The 13,187-nt window shown below is 42.9% G+C and overlaps 1 long non-coding RNA gene across 1 annotated transcript in view; it reads right to left on the reverse strand.

Moving 5' to 3' along the window:
* The window catches only part of LOC132592156 (uncharacterized), a 91,258-nt gene that overhangs the window by 10,234 nt on the left and 67,837 nt on the right, over positions 1-13,187 (reverse strand). The window contains exon 4 of the long non-coding RNA XR_009557593.1: positions 2,083-2,182. This is a non-coding gene — a long non-coding RNA (uncharacterized LOC132592156). The remainder of the gene's footprint in view (positions 1-2,082; positions 2,183-13,187) is intronic.

A 13,187-nucleotide genomic window follows, 5' to 3' on the forward strand; every position in this document is an offset into this window, starting at 1 on the left:
ACTTTGATGTGCGGGCATCCAGGTAAGCACCATGAACTGGGGGGGGGGAGGCAGCAGGATATTTCTCGCAGAAGCAATATCATCTCGAGGTGAGGGTGTCAAGAGTGCAACCCCAGTGTTTTGCCAACTCTCAGGGTCAGTAGTTCAGCCATCGCCGAGGCAAGAGGCCCTGAAAGCCATGTGGTAAAGGTTGCTTAGGCCTACTGGTAAGTAAACAAACAGGTCTAAAATTACAGCATCCTGCACTCTGAAGTTTGCCCGAGCCACCCTCAGATCCAGATTTGATGACATACCCATACCCAAACACTGTCACCTCTGTGCAGCAAACGCGTGGAGGGTCTCCGGTTGCTTTAGATGGGGCTGATTCTGTGAGATGGATTTAAATTGCTTTCAGAAGCCCGTGCCCCAACAGTGTATCTAAGCCAGTGCCAGGCTGTGTTGGAATGGGTGTGGAGGAGCTGATAACATATTCATTCATCTTGCTCTTTTATCCCGTAATTGCTCCAGGATCCTTGTTAGGGGTGGGGGGCAGCAGGGTGGGAAAGCAGTTTGGTTATGTGTATGTGCTAATGTCCAGGAAGCGTCAGGGAAAGGCATCAAAAAGTGTGGGATGTAGATGGTACCTTACACCAGTAAAATTGGCTAAGATTTATCATAACAAAGATAATAAATGTTGGAAATGTAAGAAAGAGGAAGGTTCCTTTTATCATATGTGGTGGACTTGCCCATTAGTGAAAGATTTCTGGGGGGAAATTTATAATGAACTAAAGAGAGTGTTGAAAAACACATTTACCAAGAAACCAGAATCTTTTCTATTGGGTTTAGTCGGGAGAGAGATTCCTAAGAAAAATGTTAATTTTTTTATGTATGCCACAACGGCGTCAAGAGTTCTGCTAGCTAAGAACTGGAAATCCCATGAATTACCAACAGTGGACGATTGGCAAATGAAGATGATGGAGTACATGGAAATGGCTGAAATGACCGGAAGAATCCGCGACCGGGGAGAAGAAGCGACAGAAGAAGAGTGGAAAGACTTTAAAATCTATTTGAAAAAACATGCAAAAATAGTATACCAAGAATAGATTTAGAATTGTATAGAAGCTGAGGATTTAAAATATAAGTGAAGTATACAGAAAGGATAGATTTGAAATTTTAAGATATGTATATAGAAATGCATTAGAAATTGCTAAAAGATAAAAATTTAATGAAGAGCAGATGGAGGGAACTCGAGGAGGTCTCTATATACAATGTTAAAGAAATTTGGATTTGTATTTAGATGTTTGTTTTCTTTCTTTTTTATTGTTATGTTATTGTTATTTAATGTGTTCTATTGCTTTTTAAGTTGTTGTTGATCTTTTGTTTATCTCTTTTGTGTTTATAAAATCAATAAAAATCATTATTTAAAAAAAAGTGTGGGATGAACAAATTATCAATGAGAAGATGTATAAGCTCCCTGGAAGCAAATGAGATCAGATGCTCAATAAAATCCAGATACGATCTAACCTCCGTGTGAGCTTTGTACAAGCAAATCAGGATGAAAGTTCAATAAATAGATGGAGTGGAGGAGCTATTGGGCTGTAACTGGAGAGCAGGGGACTGTCTTTCTTTTCCTCTGGATACCAGGAATTGCAGGTGGGCAGAGTGCTGTTGTGCTCTGATCCTGCTTGCAGGCTTCCCACAGGCATCTGGTCGGCCATTGCGAGAACAGGATGCTGGACTAGATGGGATATTGGCCTGATCCAGCAGGATTGTTACGTTCTTTTTAGTAATTTGTAAACCACTCCAGGAGCCTTATTTTATTTCTGTCTGAAGAGCATCCAAATTAAAGAATTATTTAATTAAATGGTGCAATTAAATGATTATTTAATTCCTTAAATAAACATGCCATAGGGCACTGTCTCATTTGCTCAGAGCTGCTACATCCCACCCCTCTGTCATGATACTTTGTGTTAGGATAGTTCACCTGCACCTGTCACCCTGCGGTGGGGGGGGGGGAGAGAGAGAGAGAGAGAGAGAGAGAGAGAGAGAGAGAGAGAGAGAGAGAGAGAGAGAAACAGCAAGGCGCTTCTGCTGATGCCTTACCTGGGAATTGCAGCTTTTGTGTTCAGCTACTGATCATCAAAGAGCGCAAGGAAGGCCTGCTCCCATGCATGGCTGCTGATGCCCCTAGGCCAGGTTTGTGCTGTGGGTATAAACAACAAAATCATTCCCATGGAACCTGCCCTGGAAAGCCAGGTTAGGGAGCTCTCTGAGCCTGGGAGAGAGGGGATGTTAATTGGGTCTCAGTCTCGCCTGGGGCAAGCAAGAGTCACCCAGCTGTGGCAAAGGTGTTGTTGTCACTGTAAGGCTGCATTAATATGGGTCCCCTTTACAGAGATGTACTGTGAACTCTGTTGTTCCCATTGGCCAAGTGCCATTGGGGGCTGAAGGACCTTCCTTGCTTAAGATACAAATCTGCTGAGATCTTCCATTGCCACAACTTCCAGCTTTTTATGGGATTGAGGTATAGGCAGGGCAGGAGGGGAGAGCAATGATGCAACATTGGGATAGCTTTTCGCCATCTATCTCCCTGAGAGCTTTAAGAAAGTAGGAGGATAGACACCTGCCTATAAAATTGCATTGATCTGGACTAAGACTGAAACTTATCTAATCAGAACTTTCACTGTTGTCTCTCCCAGGTTCTTAGTTTAGCAGTGGGAATGGGGAGATGAAGTGGTTTACCAGAGCAAGTAGTGGGTGATTATCCCCTCCAGGAACTGTTTTCAAAGCAGTTTTATTCATTTTGCGGTGCTTTGATTGAGCTTTAATGATATATATTGTTACGCACTTGGAGGCCTTGAAACAGTGCAAGCTAGAAAATTAAATAATTCACAGAAAGTTATTTGTGTAACCCAGGATTAACTTGGCTAAAGATGACGTGAAGCTGAAGAAGTGTGCATGCACACGAAAGCTCATACCAAAATAAAAACTTAGTTGGTCTTTAAGGTGCTGCTGGAAGGATTTTTTATTATTTTGTTTCGATGACGTGAAGCCTTCTTGATGCTAACCAGGACTGAAAAGGATTAAGCAAAACTGGCAAGGGAGGGGATACGCAAATTCTAGCTCAGACTGTCCATAAATGTCTGTCTGCTTGAAGTGACCCACAGGAGAGGGATCACACTTTAAAGTGCCCTGAAGATGAGCATCTCCTTCTGCATAACCAAAAATGCGAAAGTGGGAGAGGGAAGAGAAATGACAGGTATGCTAAAGTATTTATTTGGACCTGTTAATCCTCCCCTTTTTGGAGTGTCCCTGTAATGAGAAAATCCAGATGGAGGGAGGGGAAAGTGTGAGAAGGCAGTGATTTGGAGGAGGACATCATATGGACTATGAAGAATTAATAGGAATACAGGAAGCTTGTTATCCACATTGAGCAAAGAGAAACGGGGTCTGAAATGAATTTGCATTACATTGGAGTTCCATAGGGCGTGCCTGCAGCGCAGTGGTAGAGTAAATGCTTTGTAGGCAGAAGGTCTCGGGTTCGATCCCTGGCATCTCCAGTTTAAACAAGCATAGGCCAAGGGCCCTTTCATGAGTTCTGATATCACTGACTTCACAGAATATAGACCAGGCACGTACAACAGGTGGATTGTGATCTACTGGTAGATCACTGGACGTCTGTGGTAGATCACTGGTAGATCAGTGGCTCCTCCCCCCAAAGAAGCTCAACAAGTTTGGCTCCCCTAAAAAAGCTCAACAACTTTGACCTGAACCCCCCAAAAGGGGGTAGATCACTGCCTGTCTTTAACTGTGAGTAGATAGCAGTCTCTTGGGAGTTGGCCACCCCAACAAACATTAAAAGGGGGCAGGAGGAGAAGGGGAAGTCTATATCAGCTGCATGTGGCCCAGCTTGGTTGTCTGAAGGGCAATGACAAGCATAGGAAAGGGAAGGGACAACACCCATGGTGGGTGGGGAGTAGAGGCAAGGTCTCAAAATGGTGCTCAAAAGTTGAAAGTATTTTATGGTCTATGTGCAACATCCATTTTGAGATACCATATCCTGAGTGAACCAGCTGTTCCAGAATAATGGAACTGGACTGTCTTAAGTTTTTGTTTTGAAAAGCTTTTCATTTTGTATTAAGTATATAGCTTTTCCATTTCCACCTGTAATCATGAGACTGCACCAGGGCTGATGTCAGGTGTCAGCATTATTGGGCACATGCCAAGGCCCCCACCAGTTCAGGGGTCGCCCTCCTGATCCCCAAAGTATCACTCTCCTGCTCCTCCTCAACTTCCTCTTTGCTATCAGTGCCTGTTCACCTGCCTGGACCAAGCACGCAGGCAGTGACCAGAGTGAGGAGATGGAGCAGCTTCCTCCATTTCTCTTGCCTTCTCCTTGTGAGCAGTGTGCAGATTGGGGGCCAGTCTGGCCACAGGGCAGGTGGTTGATGATGGCAAGAAGGAGGGGTTTAACTCTGACGCACTAAGGGCAGCTGGCCCAAGGGTCCACACTGAATTGTCCTATGGTAGTTTGCCTTCTTTTATCAGCTGCTGTTCTCACCTCAGGCTTTGGTCCTATAGTGAGAGGTTTACAACTCCATCGTTTCTGCCTTGGTGAAAAATCAACAGCTGGAACAGGCACCAGAAACAAGGGTTTGTTCAAAAGCAAAGTTTATCTTGAGTAAGGATGATGCAAGTTCAAACTTGTCTGCGTATGTATGCTTAAAGAGGTGAGCTTTAGGGAAGGAGGAGTTTGGGTGTTTAAAAGAAAATCAAGAAAATTGAAGTTAATAAAAGACAAATGGATACAAAGCAGCTTTGGATAAATGTAATCCAAAAACAAGGCTAAGGAATATGATCGCTGAGCTGGCCAAGGAACATCTCCCAAAAGAAAGAGTGGAGATGTAAAACAGAGGTTAAAACAAATGTGGTTTAGTGTCTTCAGACTGCCACCTTGTGGACACAGGTTGGCTTAACGACAACAATGGCTTCTGTACGTACAGTACTGTATTAGGAAATTTATCTGTTCTGCCAAGGGTCTCCAAATAAGAATTGCCATGTACAAATAAAGTCAGCAAATTAATATGGCAAAGTCTCTCTTGGAAAGATCTTCTGTAAGCAGATCCATTGAGGGGACCAAGAAGCTGGGTGTGGTTCCTTGGATACCCTGGCTGAGCTTAGGTGGGAGAGAGGAACAGAGTGCGGAATCATTTCTCTTTGCTGAATTGTGCTCAAGAAAAGCACAGTACAATTGTGTCATTTCTACAAAATGTAGGAAATACCGGCAAGCATTTGGAACAGTAAAATGTTTACACCTTAGGCAACATAGACTATTTTTTTTCATTCTGAGGTTTTAGGTACTTATGCTACAAATGTTAAAGAAAATAGACGGGTAGAAGGGATGTTTGTTTAACATCTAGCCTAGTTAAGAGTTCAAGATAATGTTGTATTTGGGTTTGGTTTTTTACTTTATTACTATTATTTTAAATTTGGGCTGTGAGCCACTTTGAGCCTCCAAGATAAAGGAGGCTACAAATTTTCTAGAGAAATAGAAAACAAATAGCAAGTAAAAGATACAAATAAAGCTAAGATCTCTCTGTGAATTCTTTGTAAGCAGGAAACTCAGTTTCCTCCATTGCTGCTGGGTCCATTTCTTGATCATTTGGGAAGTGACTCTTCTTCCTCCTGCTGCTGCTGCCATTCAGAGCAACAGCTGGTGGCAGCAGGTAGCACTGCCACCACACCATTGGGGTATTTTGCTGCTGCCTCTCCCATCAATGCAGGGATCCTTGGGGTGTTCTCTCATTTCCCAGCACAGAAGAAAATGGAATGCCCACGCTCCTTCTGGGTGTCTAAATGAACAAGGTGTGGCAATAGAAACAAAATCCATCCCCTTCCATGTATCCCTGACTCTGTCAATATAAATCTCCCATATCAGGCTGTAGGCCGCTAGAATCAACTCACTTGCCTTCAGAAGTTTATGATATCTATCTATCTATCTATCTATCTATCTATCTATCTATCTATCCATCTATCCATCTATCCATCTATCCATCTATCCATCTATCCATCTATCCATCTATCCATCTATCCATCTATCATCTATCTCTGTCATGTGTGTTATAGAAAAACTAAATACTATTAATCACAATAAGTGATATATGCAATAATAGTACTTAGGATTTACATAGTTAACTTCCAGTGGTCAAAGTACTTTTTTTTTTTTACAGTGTCTCAGAAAGAGGGAGGGACACTTTTATTATCCCCATTTGAGGACAGGCAGGGAAAATTTGAGACAGGATTTTCCATTCAAGTTTCCATTCAAGTACCTGTATATATATTTTTCATCTAGAGAAGCCAAAGAGAAGGTGTGGATGATGTTTTCGGCTTCAACAAAGCAGCGTTGAAGAGTGCAGTGCCCTCCTTGGACGAAGTGTGTATGTGAATGAGTGAGGGTTGAGGGCTTTATCTGTCACTCATGGATCAGGCTGACAGGAGCTGTTTAGGTGGCAAAAAGCACTGATTGCTGATCTGGGAAAACAAAACAGCAATTGTAATTATGGTCTTTGATAAGATAAGGTCTTGGGTGGGGAAAGGAGTCCTGAGCAATCAATAGCCATTTACACTGAATTAGCAGCTGTCAGTCCACCCCAGTCCCCAGGCTGGGATGAGAGGGAACATTATTAATGGGATAATTTCTCAGTAAAGCAGAAGGGCTAAGGGTCATTCTGACCACAAGCAGTCTCCTCCTTCCTTCTGGCCCTGCTAGATTTGGGCTTATTGTACCAACGATAGGTAAATAGATGGACTATTCATACACTTCTTCTCTGTAGGGGTCACATACCCTTAACTTGATTTTTCACCAGTTCACCCACATCCATGTTGCTGCCTTCTGTTCAGTGGTCTTGTCTGCCTGCCTGCTCTCATGACAGGTAAGTTATCCTCTGCCTTTTAAAACGTGGGAGAAGATTCTCTCTATCTTGCTCTCTTTAAGGTCTCTTAGGAACAGAGCAAAACTGCCTGAGACCTTTGGTTCATCTAGCTCAGTACTGTCTGCACTGACTGGCAGCAGCTCTCCGGGGTTTCAGGCAGAGGTCTTTCCCAACCCTACCTGAAGCTGCAAGGGTTGGAAGATGCGTTTTGAATGCAAAGCTCGTACTCTACCACTGAGCTAGTTTTCTTTTGCCCTGTATTAAGTGCAGGGAACTTCTCTGGTCTGGGGAATTTTATGTTTGAAAGCCAAAGCAGGACATCAATTTTCTCACCTTGCTGGAACACAAGGAAATCTGACCTGGAGTAGATGCACTGCAAGCCACCTTAAACACCAAGTGTTGAGGACTGGAGAAAATTTGGATCTTTTAATTTTGGTGTTGTGCAGCCCAGCCCTACTCAGGAGTAGAGGAAAAGGTTTGTGTCTGATCTCACCTTCCCATATTAGATCTCCCCCCTCCCCCGATCCCCACAAAAGAACTGAAAATACAGGTGTCTGCAGTCTGCTGGAGATCTTCCTATTTCTACCTTTCTCTTACTATTTCAGATTAATCACTCCTTAGCTGCTTGTGGTCTATTCTCTTCATATTTACTTTTATTTTTTTCTAACCTGCTGCACAAGCCCATGAGTTGTTTGCAATGTGCGTGCGTGCGTGCGTGCGTGCGCGTGCACACACACACAAACTCTGAGCTTTGGGCTGCAATCCTTTCTCCACTAAACTTTCTGAGTATTGTTCTCATTCCTTAACACTTGTAAGTTCCTTAAAATTATCTATCTGCTATTCAGATATCAAAAGATAAGATAGTGTCTGCCTGCAGGCTTTCAATCTAATCCAGGAAAAAGTGAATATGGTGGGAAGGAAAGCAAACACTGGAGCATATACTGATAGGATGGGATGAGCATATACTGATGGGATGGGCCAGGCTGATCGCCAAAGAATTGAAGCTTTTGAATTATGGTGTTGGAGGAGACACTTGAGAGTCCCATGGACTGCAAGAAGATCACACCTATCCATTCTGAAGGAAATCAGCCCTGAGTGCTCACTGGAAGGACAGATCCTGAAGCTGAGGCTCCAATACTTTGGCCACCTCATGAGAAGAGAAGACTCCCTGTAAAAGACCCTGATGCTGGGAAAGATTGAGGGCACAAGGAGAAGGGGACGACAGAAGATGAGATGGTTGGACAGTGTTCTCGAAGTTACCAACATGAGTCTGACCAAACTGTGGGAGGCAGTGGAAGACAGGAGTGCCTGGCATGCTCTGGTCCATAGGGTCACAAAGAGTTGGACATGACTAAATGACTAAACAACAACATTCACCCTGGAAGGGAGGGAGTGCAGATTCACGGTAGCCCTTGATTTCCTGACTCATGGATGTGGCAGGAGTATGAAAGGAACTGACATCTAAATAGGTATGTATCAGATTGTGCTGTTAGTCTCTTGGAAAATGAAAGAGAAGTTCTATTTGCTGTGCTTTTCTCACTACTATGAGTAAACCATGCCATGCATGTGTGATTGATTATTCCTTGTATATATTGCTATTTTTCTAGAAAAAGAGGTGCCAGAACTCACCATGAATGCCTCCCTTGCTCTCTTATAATGGCAATGGTGCCCACCTGAGCGGTGCCAGAACTGAGTTCTGGTGGGTTCCAGCTGGGGAAAACCCTGTTTGTATGTCCCAAGGAAGAAATTTGCTGCACAAGCAAAGAAAGAAACCATCCCACAGACAAAGCCATTTAACATTTTTGTTTGCTTACAGCACTGACGCTAACAACAAAACATGCTTGAGATGACGCATTGAGCCTGGCTTAGCACAAAATGCCACCAGCCGATAACCTTGGTCCCACAATGTATAGTGTCACTCCTTTGGAATGGGTACTCGAGTGACCATTTCATGGTCCAATTGCTCTACTTACCACATCAAGAGTGTTTTACAGTGATTTGGAATGAAATATTATAAAATGCTATAAAATAAAATCATGCATAAAAAACCCAGCAGCAGCACCACAATGGATAAAAAACAGAATTGCAGCTATAACAACATCTATTCCAGCTAAAAAGCTATTTGAAATAATAAAAAAGAGGCTTGCATCTGCTGCTTGAAAGATGGTAAAAGAAGATACATACAATTTCAAATAGTGATGGGCGAACTTACCCCATCAGCTACAAATTGTGAAGGGGAATTATTTAAATGTATGTTGTGCCTTCTGTGCTAGGTCAGTCCCTATCTCTGCCATTGAGTTTCCAGCTGACCTGTGTCAGGACATACCATCCCTGGCCTGGAGGGGGGAGTTAGTGGGCTGTTTTTGTTTCTATTTATTTTGAATTGTGATTTTATTCTGTAACCGCCCTGAGACCTGCAGGTATAGTGCGGTATACACATTTAATTTTAAAAAATGTTGTCTGCTCAGGCCATTCCACACTGGGCAAAAGATTCCTGCATTGCAGGGGGTTGGACTAGATGACCCTTGTAGTCCCTTCCAACTTTACAATTCTATGATTTCAGAGGTACTAATTCAGACAGAAGTTTTCTGATATTTCAATATATCACTAGTTTTTTCCCCCCACATGTAAACACCAAGTGCATCCTGGGCATCTGGCATGTGTAATGTGGCATTGTTTTTCCTGCCTCATGCATCACACCATCATTGGCTGTTTTTTGATTTGTTTCTTCCACGTGCCTTTTGCTTGATTGGTTGTTGCATGGTTTCAAATCCAAACTTTTAAACAGCTTGGTTCTTTTGGCACAGAGTAACTAATTTGTTACGGTAAAATCATCTCATGCTCATGTGCACTGCAAATGGGACTTTTAAACTTCCTTCAGAAAGTAAACAGATATATCAAGCAAGATCTGAGCATGAGCAAAGGTGGCAGAGTTTGGGGGCTTAGTCATACGCAGAACATGCGAGCATAGAAGACGTCCGTTAACTTGCAATCAATCTCAGTTAGAATTATGGAAATGTTTTTTGGATGAAAGTCAGGGTTCATGAACTATGAACGTACTGGATTCAACCTACAAATAGAATAATATTGAGTTTTGGTTGCCTCACCAAAATCCAAACCTTCTTAGCTTGTTCAAGCAGTAGTCTTACTGGTATGCAATGAAATTAACTCCTAAGTGGAACGGCAATGCTTACTGGGGAAGCTACACATATGTCATCATTTTAGTTTTCAATAAGTATTGCTATTCCAATTCCCCGTTGCATTTTAGACAGACAATTGGTTAAAACTTTGTCCTGATGGAAACTGGAAACAGTAATCTAAAAGATTGATATTACATTACAATTATGTATATATGGGTTCTTTTCTTACTATATCCCTATTGGAAGTGACTGAAAACCTATTATGATGATGATCATGATTATGATGATAATAAACAACTGGAGTGCAAGGTATCCCTAAATATTTAGGAGAGGCAGACAATGGATGGGTCTGATGACCCTGTAGCTTCTCAGGTTTTTATCAGATGTGGCAGTAGAGGCAGTGGAGACAGGATACTGGGTTGAATGGTTTGCATTCACCTGGCAGGAAATATTTCTTTATAATAACTTTGGGCTTGGCAAAATTTTCAGTTGAGTTTTGTACACTTTGCAAATGTTGCCTCAAATTATATTCATTTCAGATGATTTTTTGTTTGATTTAGCAACTAAAAATTATTATTTTTTAATGGTTTTGGGTTTTTAAATAAAAGAGAACAATGAAAACATAACTTCCAAAGCCAAATACAATATGGAATAATTTATCCAAAACAGCCAAGGGAGGGTAACCAAAGCATTCAAATGATTATATCCAAATTGAAGAGAGTGCAAGACTGCAATTGACCAAGTGTTGCATTGGTAAAGAGAAAATAACAAAGCGGCTGATAGAACTTTTTTCAAAGAGGGCCAGATGTGATGAAGTGAAGGGCCGTGAGGGCTGACCAAAGGGCCAAAGAAAGTTGTTGACCTTTTTTTAGGATTGAGGTTGATGAGCTTTTTTTTACGATTTTGCCCCAAAGTTGATTAAACTGACCACCAGGCCACATTAGGCTCCCGAAACACACTTGAGACATGCCTGCCTTAAGACCAACAGATTTATTGTGGCATAAAGTTTGGTGGACAACAGCTCATGCCACTCAATGCATCTCTTGAACATTAAGGTGCCACAAGACTCTCTCTCTCTCTCTCTCTCTCTCTCTCTATATATATATATATTGTGTGTGTGTGTGTGCGTGTGATCTAGGATTGGGTTTTTTCCTAGTATGGGAGTGGGGAAAATGTTACAGTTCCCAGAAAAAGCACAAAGTTAATTAGACTGCAAACTCCTGTGCTTCTGCCTAGCGGCCCTAGCCCCACTTTCCTCTGTTTCCAGTTTGAAGGGAAATTAGTGAAGCTGTAACTTCTGGCCTTATCAGTACACAGAGCAGATAGAATTACCTCTCCAACAGAAGGTGTGCTGCTTCTGAACCCTCCTGGGGCTTTCACCCCCTCTAGCTGACCTGCTCTGTTGCTTGGGCTTGGCTTCAGAAAGCAGCAGACAAGAGGAAAAATGACTTGAGTTTGGCTTTAATAGTTTTGGGGATATTTGTGCCACCAGTGTTCTCTCTCCACCCCTCCTGCTGCCATGGCTTAGCCTACCTTGAAAGTAGAGGAAGAGAGGAAGGGTAAGTGGATAATGGGACTTAGTGGAGATAATGGGCACTGTGGTGTATTTATTTGTTTTGGTGGTGTGTTTTCCCCCTCCTTGCTCTTTACTCTGATTCTTTTAATGTCTATCACTTGCTACAGTTCGCTTGCACTGGTTGTTCCAATCCACAAATCCAGATTTCCCAAAGTCCGTGCATAATAGTTTTAAGTCAAGCCCGGGCCCCATGCTGAACTTTATTTGGTGGCGGCTGGCATGACAGAGTAGCAAACCAAAACTACAGCACTTGTGTGAATGCCAGCTTTCCACTTTAGATGGGATCGGTCTTTAGACCCTCTTTATGAGCACATGAACACCTCTCCCCCAAACACATGCTGGCTGGTGTCTGGTGTCGTTCAACAAAAATGAATTACCCTGGGGAAACATGGGGCTGCCGAAACCATACCGGAGGAGTCATGCAGTGAGTTCTGGTAGTCATCCAGTAACCATTATGCCTGAATTTACTATCCCACCTCTTCTGTGAATGGGTTATTGGATTCCATTTGGATTTGATGTCTTGGGTTGTCCTTTGAAAATGATGCTTGGCCAACTCTTTCTGGTGTGTTCACTGGATGATCTCAGAAAGCAATTGTGGGAACCCCAACAGTCTTGCTAGAACAGGCATCCCCAAACTGCGGCCCTCCAGATGTTTTGGCCTAGAACTCCCATGATCCCTAGCTAACAGAACCAGTGGTCAGGGATGATGGGAATTGTAGTCCAAAACATCTGGAGGGCCAAAGTTTGGGGATGCCTGTGCTAGAATAACCTCAGAAACTGGGTTCCTGTGAGGAAGAGAATGCTAGGACTTATTTCTGTCAGATGACATGTGGTAACCACTGGCTTCTGTTGATAGGACTGTGATTTAGGTGCAAGAGGATCAGGGAGTAGATGCAGTGGTGTGGATGAGATGCAATGGAAGCTTCTTCCCAGCGGCTTAGACGATGTTCATCCTTGTTCAGCCAATCACATCTCAATACTTCTTCATTATCTGCAGCAGGTACAAGTTTGTTCCTGGGTTCCCTTATGCTGGGCTTGGCTTCTTAAAATCCTACAGCCTTGAAAACATCAGGAGAGCATCAGGGATATACTGCAGCAGACTGTGGAGGTTCCATTTAGCCCTTATGACTTAGTATTTATGTATTTATATCCCACCTTTTCTCTAAGGAGCTTTAGGTGGTGCACATGGTTCTCCCCACCCCCCATTTAATACCCACAGCAAAGAAGGTTGCTTTGGGTAGTTTAAGCTGAGAGGCAGTGAGTGAGCTCCATAGTTGAGTGGGGATTTGAACCCTGGTCCCCTAGGTCCTAGTCTGCCCACTCTAACCACTATGCCACACGGGCTCTCATCGGTAGACCTATCCACAGAATGTGTCTAATTGCCTATACCTCTCCCCATGCCTTATGCCAGTGGAGTCCACCAGTTCATTTATGCATTGTGTGAAGAATGGCTTTGAATCAAATTTTCTTCCTTAGGTTTTTGAGTTGGTCATTTCAGCTCCTGATGGGCCAGTGAAGGCAACAAGCTAACTGTTCTTCAGTCACTCAGTGCAAGCCCTT

This window comes from Zootoca vivipara, chromosome 5 (genome assembly GCF_963506605.1).
Source record: "Zootoca vivipara chromosome 5, rZooViv1.1, whole genome shotgun sequence".
In the NCBI taxonomy this organism is placed as follows: domain Eukaryota; kingdom Metazoa; phylum Chordata; class Lepidosauria; order Squamata; family Lacertidae; genus Zootoca; species Zootoca vivipara.